Source organism: Pristiophorus japonicus, chromosome 9, assembly GCF_044704955.1.
Source record: "Pristiophorus japonicus isolate sPriJap1 chromosome 9, sPriJap1.hap1, whole genome shotgun sequence".
Taxonomy (NCBI): Eukaryota; Metazoa; Chordata; class Chondrichthyes; family Pristiophoridae; genus Pristiophorus; species Pristiophorus japonicus.
Genome location: NC_091985.1, coordinates 178139217 through 178149505, shown reverse-complemented (window position 1 = coordinate 178149505; position 10289 = coordinate 178139217). Strand labels below are relative to the sequence as shown.

The 10289-nt window shown below is 48.9% G+C and overlaps 1 pseudogene; it reads left to right on the top strand.

Annotated features, from left to right (window-relative positions):
• The window catches only part of LOC139273969 (zinc finger protein 420-like), a 15453-nt pseudogene extending 5394 nt beyond the window's left edge, over positions 1-10059 (top strand).
• Positions 10060-10289: the final 230 nt, after the last annotated feature.

The following is a 10289-nucleotide window of genomic DNA, read 5'->3' as shown; positions in this document are numbered from 1 at the left end:
CAGGTTTACACTTTGTATCAGTGTCTCCATATTACGCTCAGTAACAGTGCCACACCTTCAAATATTGCGCCATAGAGAGAAACAGAGACATTATCAGTTTACACTTCCAACAGTGTTTCCACATCACGCTAAATAACAGTATCCCGCCTTTCAACCAGTACAAGAGAGAGAGCGGATAGCAGCAGAGAGAGGGGAGAGGGCTGAACGAGAGACAGGATAGTGCGAGGCTGGGCGGTGAGACACAGAAAGACATGCACAGTATCAGTTCCAGACTGACCTGTGAAGTCCCGATTTATCCTGAAAGTTCCCATTGGAGAGACAGACGATGCGGTCTCCTCTCTCACTGATATTGTACCGGAGACAGACACATTATTAATCCCACACTGCGGGACAGTGTCAGAGAGAGAGAGATACAACGGCCCACATTTAACCCTGGCTTGCCCGTTGTACTCTCTGCAATCCTGCAGCTCAGGGCCGTTCGGTATTACTCTCAGTGACCGAGTGTTTTACTCTAATTAAACTGATCTCGGACTGTTTCTGTCAGATATTAACTCCTGCACGGTCCCAGCAAACACTCCCACTCCCTCGTCCCTCCGATATTTCTCCAGGATTGCTTTGTGAAGACGGGCTCATGGAGAGAAACACCCTGCACGGAATGATCCCATATTGAGCATCTCCAGGGGACATGCTCCCAGCTTTAATCATTCTCTGTCCTTTCCCCCCAGGTCCAGTTCCTTTGCTCAGATTCTGGGGAAAGTGCACTTTGAGTTTTACATTCTGAATTAGTGCAGAGAGCTGCGCATGTGCGGGTAAGCCCCGCCCCCTATGTCGATTTCCAGAAGCAGAAGAGAACATGCGCCCTCCCCTCCCCCAGCCCTGCCTGCGGTCGCCATTTATTCAGTGAGCGGAAGAAGATGGTTTAAAACAGCCGGGAACGGAGACACCGCGGCCCCGGGGTAAGGTAGCGAGCAGCAGCCTCCTTACAGCAGCGCAGCGCTTTGGGAGTGTGTCCACAATTGGGCTCAGAGATCGGCATTGAGTCCGGGGGGAGTTCAGGGGGAGTCGGGGCTGTGTGTAAGGGGCAGAGTGGATCAAGAACCAGTGTCAGTGCGTGGTGTGAGTGGGGGAAGGGAGAGTTCATTCTCGGGCTGTGTGTGGACAGTGTGTGTCCTGGGTAAGGGAGAATCTGCTCTTTACAATCATTGCTGCTTTCTCTCTCCAAACCAGTAGTGAACCTTCCTGGTTTAGTTTTGTCGGGAGCTGTGTGTAAGAGGCAGTGAAACAGGAACTAGTTCCTGAACATGATGTGAGTGGGGGAAGGGAGAGGCCATTCTCGGGCTGTGTGTGGACAGTGTCAGGTAACAGAGAAAGTAAATCACCTCGCTCTTTCAAATCATTGCTGCTTTTTCCCCCCAACTAGTAGTGAATGATCCTGATTCAGTTCCAATCTCACCGTGTCTGTTGTTCTTGGGCAGTGAGCAGTGGGAACACAGCCTGACAGTGAGGATGTGGGGAGTTTCACAAAGTGCATCTATTGCAGGAACCAGGAGAGGAGTGTGGGAGGGGAAGGGGGCTGCTGTTCGTTGCCTTACCCCAGGGCCACGGCATCTCCATTTCTGGCTCTTTTAAACCATCTTATTCCACTCACTGAGTGAATAGATACAGAGAAAATAGCCTGCTGTAAGGAGGCTGCAGGAGTAGGCCATTCCGTCCTTCGAGCCTGCATCACCATTCAATAAGATCATAGCTGATCATTCAACTGCTTTCTCTCCATACCCCTTGATCCCTTTAGCTGTAAGGGCCATATCTAACTCCCGCTTGACTATATCCAATGAACTGACATCAACAACTCTCTGTGGTCGGGAATTCCACAGGTTAACAACTCTCTGAGTGAAGAAGTTTCTCCTCATCTGAGTCCGAAATGGCTTACCCCTTATCCTTAGACTGTGTCCTCTGGTTCTGGACTTCCCCAACATTGGGAACATTCTTGCTGCATCTAACCTGTCCAATGCCGTCAGAATTTTATATGTTTCCATGAGATCCCCTCTCATTCTTCGAAACTCCAGTGAATACAGGCCCAGTCGACCCAGTCTCTCCTCATATGTCAGTGCTGACGATCACAGGCAGGGCTGGGGGAGGGGAGGGTGCATGCGCTCCTCTGCTCACTGCAAATCGACTCAAGGGGCGGTGCTGAACTGCGCATGTGCAACTCTCTGCAATAATTCAGCCTGCAAAAATCAAAGTGCCCTTTTCCCAGAATTTGAGCAAAGGAACTGGACCTGGCCAGGGGGCGGCGGGGGGACGGACAAAGAATGATTACATCCTAGGGTCTTAAAGAAGTGGCTGCAGGGATAGTGGATACATTGGTTGTAATTTATCAAACTCCCTGGATTCTGGGGCAGTCCAAAGAGATTGAAAAATCGCAAATGTAACGGCCCTATTTTAAAAAGGAGGCAGACAAAAAGCAGGAAACTATAGACCAGGTAGCCTAATTTCTGTCATTGGGAAAATGCTGGAGTCCATTATTAAGGAAGCAGTAGTGGGACATTTGGAAAAGCACAATTAAATCCAGCAAAGTCAGCATGGTGTAATGAAAGGGAAACATGTTTGTCAAATTTGTTTTTTGAGATGTAATGAGCAGGGTGGATAAGTGGGATCCAGTGGATGCGGTGTATTTGGATTATTTCCAGAAGGCATTCGATAAGGTGCCACATAAAAGGTTACCGCACAAGATAAAAGCTCATGTGGTTGGGGGTAATCTATTCGCATGGATAGAGGATTGGTTAAATAACAGAAAACAGAGGGTCGGGATAAATGGATCATTTTCTGGTTGGCAAACAGTGACAGTGGGGTGCCACAGGGATCACTGCTGGGTCCTCAACTATTTATAATCTATATTAATGAATTCAATGAAGGGACCAAGTGTAATGTAGCCAAGTTTACTGATACAAAGATGGGTGTGAGAGCAAACTATGAAAAGGACACAATTAATCTGCAAAAGGATAAAGACAGGCTAAGTGAGTGGGCAAACATTTGGCAGGTGGAGTAAATTGTGGGAAAATGTGAGGTTCTTCACTTTGGCAGAAATAATAGAAAAATTAATTATAATTTATATGGAGAAAAATTGCAAAGTTTTGCAGTAAAGAGAGACCTGGAGGTCCTTGTGCATGAAACAAAAGTTATTATGCACGTAAAGCAAGTATTCTGGAAGGCAAATGCAATGTTGGCCTTTATTGCAAGGGGGATAGAGTATAAAAACAGAGATATCCTGCTACAACTGTACAGGGTATTGGTGAGGTCACACCCGGAGTACTGCATACAGTTTTGGTCTCCGTATTTAAGGAAAAATAGACTTGAATTGGAGACTGTTCAGAGCATGTTCACGAGATTGATTCCGGATATGAGGGGGATGACTTATGAGGAAAGGTTGAGGAGGTTGGGCCTATTGGAGTTCAGAAAAATAAGAGGTGATCTTATTGAAATAAGATAATGAGGGGCTCGACAGGTGGATGCAGCGAGGATATTTCCACTCATAGGGGAAACTAAAACTAGGGGACATAGTCTTAGAATAAGGGAACTCCCATTAAAAACAGATATGAGGAGAAATTTCTTCTGAGTGTTGTAAATCTATGGAATTCTCTGCCACAGAGTGCTATGGAGGCTGGGTCATTGAATGTAATTTAAGGCAGAGATAGACATATTTTTGAGCGAAAAGGGAGTAAAGGGTTATGGGGAGCTGGCAGGGAAGTGGAGCTGAGTCCATGAGATTAGCCATGATCTTATTGAATGGTGGAGCAGACTTGAGGGGTCACATGGCCTACTCCTGCTCCTATTTCTTATGTTAACTGAAACCAGGCAGAGTCGGCACCTTCAGTGGATAATGTAGAGGGGAACCAGAGAGTGCGGAATTGAACCCAGCCAGTGTCAGCACCTGCAGGGGAGGAGAGGGAGGGGAACCGGTGAGTGTAAAACTGAACACAGCCAGAGTCAAATCTTCAGGGGAGGGGGAACCATTGAGTGTAGAACTGAACCCAGCCAGAGTCAGCATCTTCAGGGGAGGGGAACCAGTGAGTGTCAAACTGAACCCAGCCAGAGTCAGCATCTTCAGGGGAGGGGAACCAGTGAGTGTCGAACTGAACCAAGCCAGAGTCAGCACCTTCAAGGGAGGAGAGGCAGGGGAACCAGAGAGTCTAGAACTGAATCCAGCCAGAGTCAGCACCTTCAGGGGAGGAGAGGGAGGGGAACTAGTGAGTGTAAAACTGAACCCAGCCAGAGTCAGCACCTTCAGGGGAGGGGAACCAGTGAGTGTCGAACTGAACCCAGCCTCTGTCAGTGATGAAAATTGGGAGTTGAGGACAAGCTGTGTTCAGACGAACGATGTGTTTGAATTTCAGGACAGGGAGGGAGAAGAATATATGGGGTGGGATTTACAGCATTGCAGGAACAAGAGAGGAAATAATATTCCATAGAATTGAGAATTGTTTGTTCTGAATATCTGTCCTTTACTTGCAGTGATGATTTTTGTAAACTCCTTTTCCAGGGCATTCGAACGGTCGGGTTTGCAGACGGGGAGCTCACACCAAACATTACATCTAGATCTGACAGAATCACTCGATTCCTCAGGACCTGAATATCATCATCCTTTGGATGTGGAAGGAGAAAAGTTTGTCTGTGGGAACAGATTTCAAATATCCGTGTGATTGGAAAAGCACCGAGACACCCGAGTGATAGTGTTCCAGTGCACAGACTGTGGAAAGAGCTTTAAGCAGTGAAGAAAACATCGTAGCATTGACAGCGGGGAGACACCGTACACGTGTTCTGTGTGTGCACGTTGCTTCAACTGATCATCCAACATAGAGAGACACAAGGACACCCGCACCACGGAGAAACAGTGGGAATGTGGGGACTGTGGGAATGGATTCAATTTCCCATCTGAGCTGGAAGTTCATCGGCGCAGTCACACTGGGGAGAGGCCATTCACCTGCTCTGAGTGTGGGAAGGGATTCACTCTGTCATCCCGTCTGTTGGAACACCAGCGAGTTCACACTGGGGAGTGGCCGTATACCTGCTCTGAGTGTGGGAAGGGATTCAGTCGGTCATCTCACCTGCTGGATCACCAGCGAGTTCACACTGGGGAGAGGCCGTTCACCTGCTCTGAATGTGGGAAAGGATTCACTCAATCAATCCACCTTGTAACTCACAAGCAAGTTCACACTGGGGAGAGGCCATTCACCTGCTCTGAGTGTGGGAAGGGATTCTCTACCTCATCCCACCTTCGAATTCACCAGCGAGTTCACACTGGTAATAGGCCGTTCATCTGCTCTGAGTGTGGGAAGGGATTCACTCGGTCATCCCGTCTGTTGGAACACCAGCGAGTTCATACTGGGGAGAGGCCGTTCACCTGCTCTGAGTGTGGGAAAGGATTCAGTCGGTCATCTCACCTGCTGGAGCACCAGCGAGTTCACACTGGGGAGAGGCCGTTCACCTGCTCTGAGTGTGGGAAGGGATTCACTCAATCAATCCACCTTGTAACTCACCAGCAAGTTCACACTGGGGAGAGGCCATTCACCTGCTCTGAGTGTGGGAAGGGATTCTCTACCTCATCCCACCTTCGAATTCACCAGCGAGTTCACACTGGGGATAGGCCGTTCATCTGCTCTGAATGTGGGAAGGGATTCACTCTGTCATCCCGTCTATTGGAACACCAGCGAGTTCACACTGGGGAGAGGCCGTATACCTGCTCTGAGTGTGGGAAGGGATTCAGTCGGTCATCTAACCTGCTGGATCACCAGCGAGTTCACACTGGGGAGAGGCCATTCACCTGCTCTGAGTGTGGGAAGGGATTCACTCGATCAACCCACCTTCGAATTCACCAGAAAATTCATACTGGGGAGAGGCCATTCACCTGCTCTGAGTGTGATAAGGGATTTATTACCTCATCCCTCCTGCTGCTACACCAGCGAGTTCACACTGGGGAGAGGCCATTCACCTGCTCTGAGTGTGGGAAGGGATTCACTGTGTCATCTCGTCTGTTGGACCACCAGCGAATTCACACTGGGGAGAGGCCGTATACCTGCTCTGAGTGTGGGAAGGGATTCACTCGGTCATCTAACCTGCTGGATCATCAGCGAGTTCACACTGGGGAGAGGCCATTCACCTGCTCTGAGTGTGGGAAGGGATTCAATGTGTCATCCCGTCTGTTGGACCACCAGCGAGTTCACACTGGGGAGAGGCCGTTCACCTGCTCTTAGTGTGGGAAGGGATTCACTCGGTCATCTAACCTGCTGGATCACCAGCGAGTTCACACTGGGGAGAGGCCGTTCACCTGCTCTTAGTGTGGGAAGGGATTCACTCGGTCATCTAACCTGCTGACACACCAGCGAGTTCACAAGTGACTGCAGGTTTTTGATTCTGCTGTTATCCCAGACTGAATCGTGTCTATTCTGAGAGTTGGGCTTTCTTTCTGCTGATATTGATTCCTCATATAACTGGGCTGGAGTTTAATATTCTGCATATTTGACCAATTATTCAATGGGCAAAGGGTGAGAAAAAAAATAATTCTGATTGTGTTTGCATCCATAATTCACCATTTAAAAAACATAAGGAATAGGAGCAGGAGTAGGCCATTGGCCACTCGAACCTGAACTGCCATTTAATAAGATCATGACTGATCTGATCATGAGCATAGCTCCACTCTCCTGCCCGCTTCCCATAACCCTTCATTCGCTTATCGTACAAAAATCTTGTGACCTCCACCTTAAATATATTCAATGACCCAGCCTTCACAGCTCTCTGGGGTAGAGAATTCCAAGGATTTACTCGGAGAAGAAATTTCTCCTCATCTCAGTTCTAAATCGGCAACCGCTTATTCCTAAACTGTGCCCCTAGGTCTAGATTCCCTCTGAGTGGAAACATCCTCTCTGCATCTAACATACCGAGCTCCCTCAGTATTGTATGTTTCAATAAGATCACCCCTTATTATTCTAAACTCCAATGAGTATAGGCCCAACCTGCTCAACCTTTCTTCATGTCAACTCTTCCATCTCAGGAATCAAACTAGTGAAGCTTCTCTGAACTGCCTCCAATGCAAGTATATCCGTCCTTAAAAAAGATCAAAATTGGATGCAGTACTCGAGGTGTGGTCTCAGAAATACCCTGCACAGTTGTAGCAGGACTTCTCTGCTTTTGTACTCCATCCCCCTTTCAATAAAGGCCAACAGTTATTTTGCCTTTTAATTATTGCTGTACCTGCATATTAACTTTTTGTGTTTCATGCACAAGGACATCCAGGTCACTCTGTACTTCAGCATTTTGTAATACCTCTCCTTTTAAATAATAGATTTTATTTTTATTTTTCCTGCCAAAGTGGATAACCTCACACTTTCGCACATTATACTCAATCTTCCAAATGTTTGCACACTCACTTAGCCTGTCTACACCCCTTTCCAGATTCTTTGTGTCCTCCTCACAACTTGCTTTCCCACCCAGCTTTATATCATCAGAAAACTTGGCTACATTACACTCTGTCCCCTCATCCAAGGCATCAATATAGATTGTAAATAGTTGATATCCCAGCATCGATCCCTGCAGCAACCCCCGAGTTGACATTTGACAAGCGGAAAATGACCCAATTGTCCCGAATCTGTTGTCTGTTAGTTAGCCCACCCTCTATCCATGCTAATATATTACCCATGACCACTTAAGGTCTTAACTTGTGCAGTAATCTGTTCCGTGGCACCTTATCAAATGCCTTCAGGAAATCCAAATACACTACATCCACTTGTTCCCCCTTATACACCCTGCTCATTATATCCTCAAAGAACTCCAGCAAATTTGGCAAACATGATTTACCTTTCACACAGCCACACTGGCTCTGTTTATCTGTATTATGCTTTTCCTTGGAGAAGCCCCCAGACCCCAGAGTTTTGGCCCACAGACCCTGGGACACTGGTTCATCACACAGGGAGCTCGATCCCCCCTCTACCGCCCCCCCCACCCAGACCCTCCAGCTGTGGCCGACAGACCTGGGACATTGGGTCTCCACACGGGGCAGCGATCCCTCTGCCCCTCTTCATCAGAACTCCAAGCTTTGGCTCACATACCTGGGACATTGGGTCGCCACACAGAGAAAGTGATCCCTCTGCTCACCAGATGCCCCAGAATCTGCTCAAACTCCCCTGTCCCAGACTGACCCAGATCTCCCTCACCTTCCCCTGTCCCAGACTTCCCCAGACCCAGACTTCCCCAGACCCCGCTCACCCTCTTCTGTCCCAGACTGACCCAGATCCCACTCACCCTCCCCTGTCCCAGACTTCCCCAGACCCCGCTCACCCTCCCCTATCCCAGACTGAATCAGAACCACCTTCACCCTCCCCTTTTCCAGACTGACCCAGAACCCCCCATCACCCACCCCTGTCCCAGACTGACCCAGATCCCGCTTCATCCTCTGCTGTCTCAGACGGCCCCAGGAACCCCCCACACCCTCCCTAGTCCCAGACTGATCCAGACCCCCTCCTCACCCTCCCCTGTCCCAGACTGACCAAGAACCAGACCATCCTCACCCTCTCCTGTCCTAGACTGACCCAGAACCCCTCTTCACCCACCCCTGTCCCAGACTGACCCAGATCCCCCTTCATCCTCCACTGACCCAGAACCCCTAGTCAGCCTCCCTGGTCCCAGACTGACCCAGACTTCCCTGACCCAGGCCCCGCCTCAACCTCCCCTGTGCCAGACTATCCCAGAACCCCCCTCACCCTCCCCTGAACCAGACACCCCTCACCCTCCCCTGTCTCAAACTGACCCTGACCCCCCCCCTCACCCTACCCTGTCCCAGACTGACCCAGATCCCCTCACCCTCCCCTGTCCCAAACTGACCCTGACCCCTCCTCCTCACCCTACCCTGTCCCAGACTGACCCAGATCCCCTCACCCTCCCCTGTCCCAGACTGACCCAGACCCTCACCCTCCCCTATGCCAGACTGAACCAGAACTCTTCCGACATCCACCAAACTTTTGTTTAATAGCCAAATGTGCTAACCAATGCACCACAGAGACTTATTGAGTTATCGACAAAAACATATGCTAACAGAGGATGTGACCAAGCTATAACTTGAGATCACAGTGAGCAAAATAGCAGCTGTCCCTATCTGTTTACTTATTCCAATTAACATAGCACTCATTGTGGGAACATGCATCATCATCATCATAGGCAGTCCCTCGAAACGAGGATGACTTGCTTCCACGTCGAAAAGGGAACATGCAAATGGTTGGTGTCAGAAAATACCTGAAACAAATTGACCAGAAATCCTGCGTTCAGCTATTAGAATGGTTCATCAACCAATTAACATGGTATCAGGTTTACTCACAAATGTTGAAATCTTCCCACGAGTTATTTTGTTACTGTATTTATTCTGCACTGTAGAGATCATATATACACATGCTTGCTTCACTGTGTTGTAGGGCATTAGGCACCTGCTGTGTGTTCAAAATGGTAGCCAAATATAAAATGGCTCTCAGGGGGCTCCTCCAAGCATGATGGGAACTCAGTTAGTCAAGCAATGAACTGCTGACTGAGGCTGACTGAGCAATGACCCTGTGAGGCCTGGACCCAGGAATGTCTTGGATCAACAGCTTGAGACAAGATAACCATAACAAACCGTTAGTGCCTGGTACGGAATGTCCTTAATCGATGACTCCAGATGGAGTGCTTAGCAACCATGTTGAGATAGCTCAGCAAGGTCACAGCAGAGCCCCCGAGTAACAGAGATAAGGGGGCCTGCATCACATCACAGGGACATGAATCAGCCCGAGCTGACACGAACCGAACATCCAGCCCCCCGATGTACCAGGGGAATTCTATTGGGTTAAAGAGACTGATATGTAATCTATAATCGTGGTGATTGGATTGTGTCCAGCCGATGTGGTCAGTAACTGGAATTAACTGCTGTAAAACATATAAATATTGATGGTTTTCTTTGTTCGGCGGAGAGAGGTGCCTGGACTTAGACCAGAGGCTTCCTCCCCGCCAGCGTAATAAAGGCCGTTTTGGCGTTGGAACTGATCCCGAGTGTTGAGTGGTTCTTGCGAGAAAACATTCACGCTAACAGTGGCGTAGTCGGCAGGATTCCGAAGTCGCTGAGCGCCCTTGGAGAAACCGGATGAGTATACCTAAAACAAAATTTATAACGGGTGCTGAAGGTGGATGCCAGTTGATCGCCACGAGGAGACGGTCTAATATCTCAAACACCTAGCCTGAGCCTGCATTAAGAGGACTTTGTCCCACGTGACGGC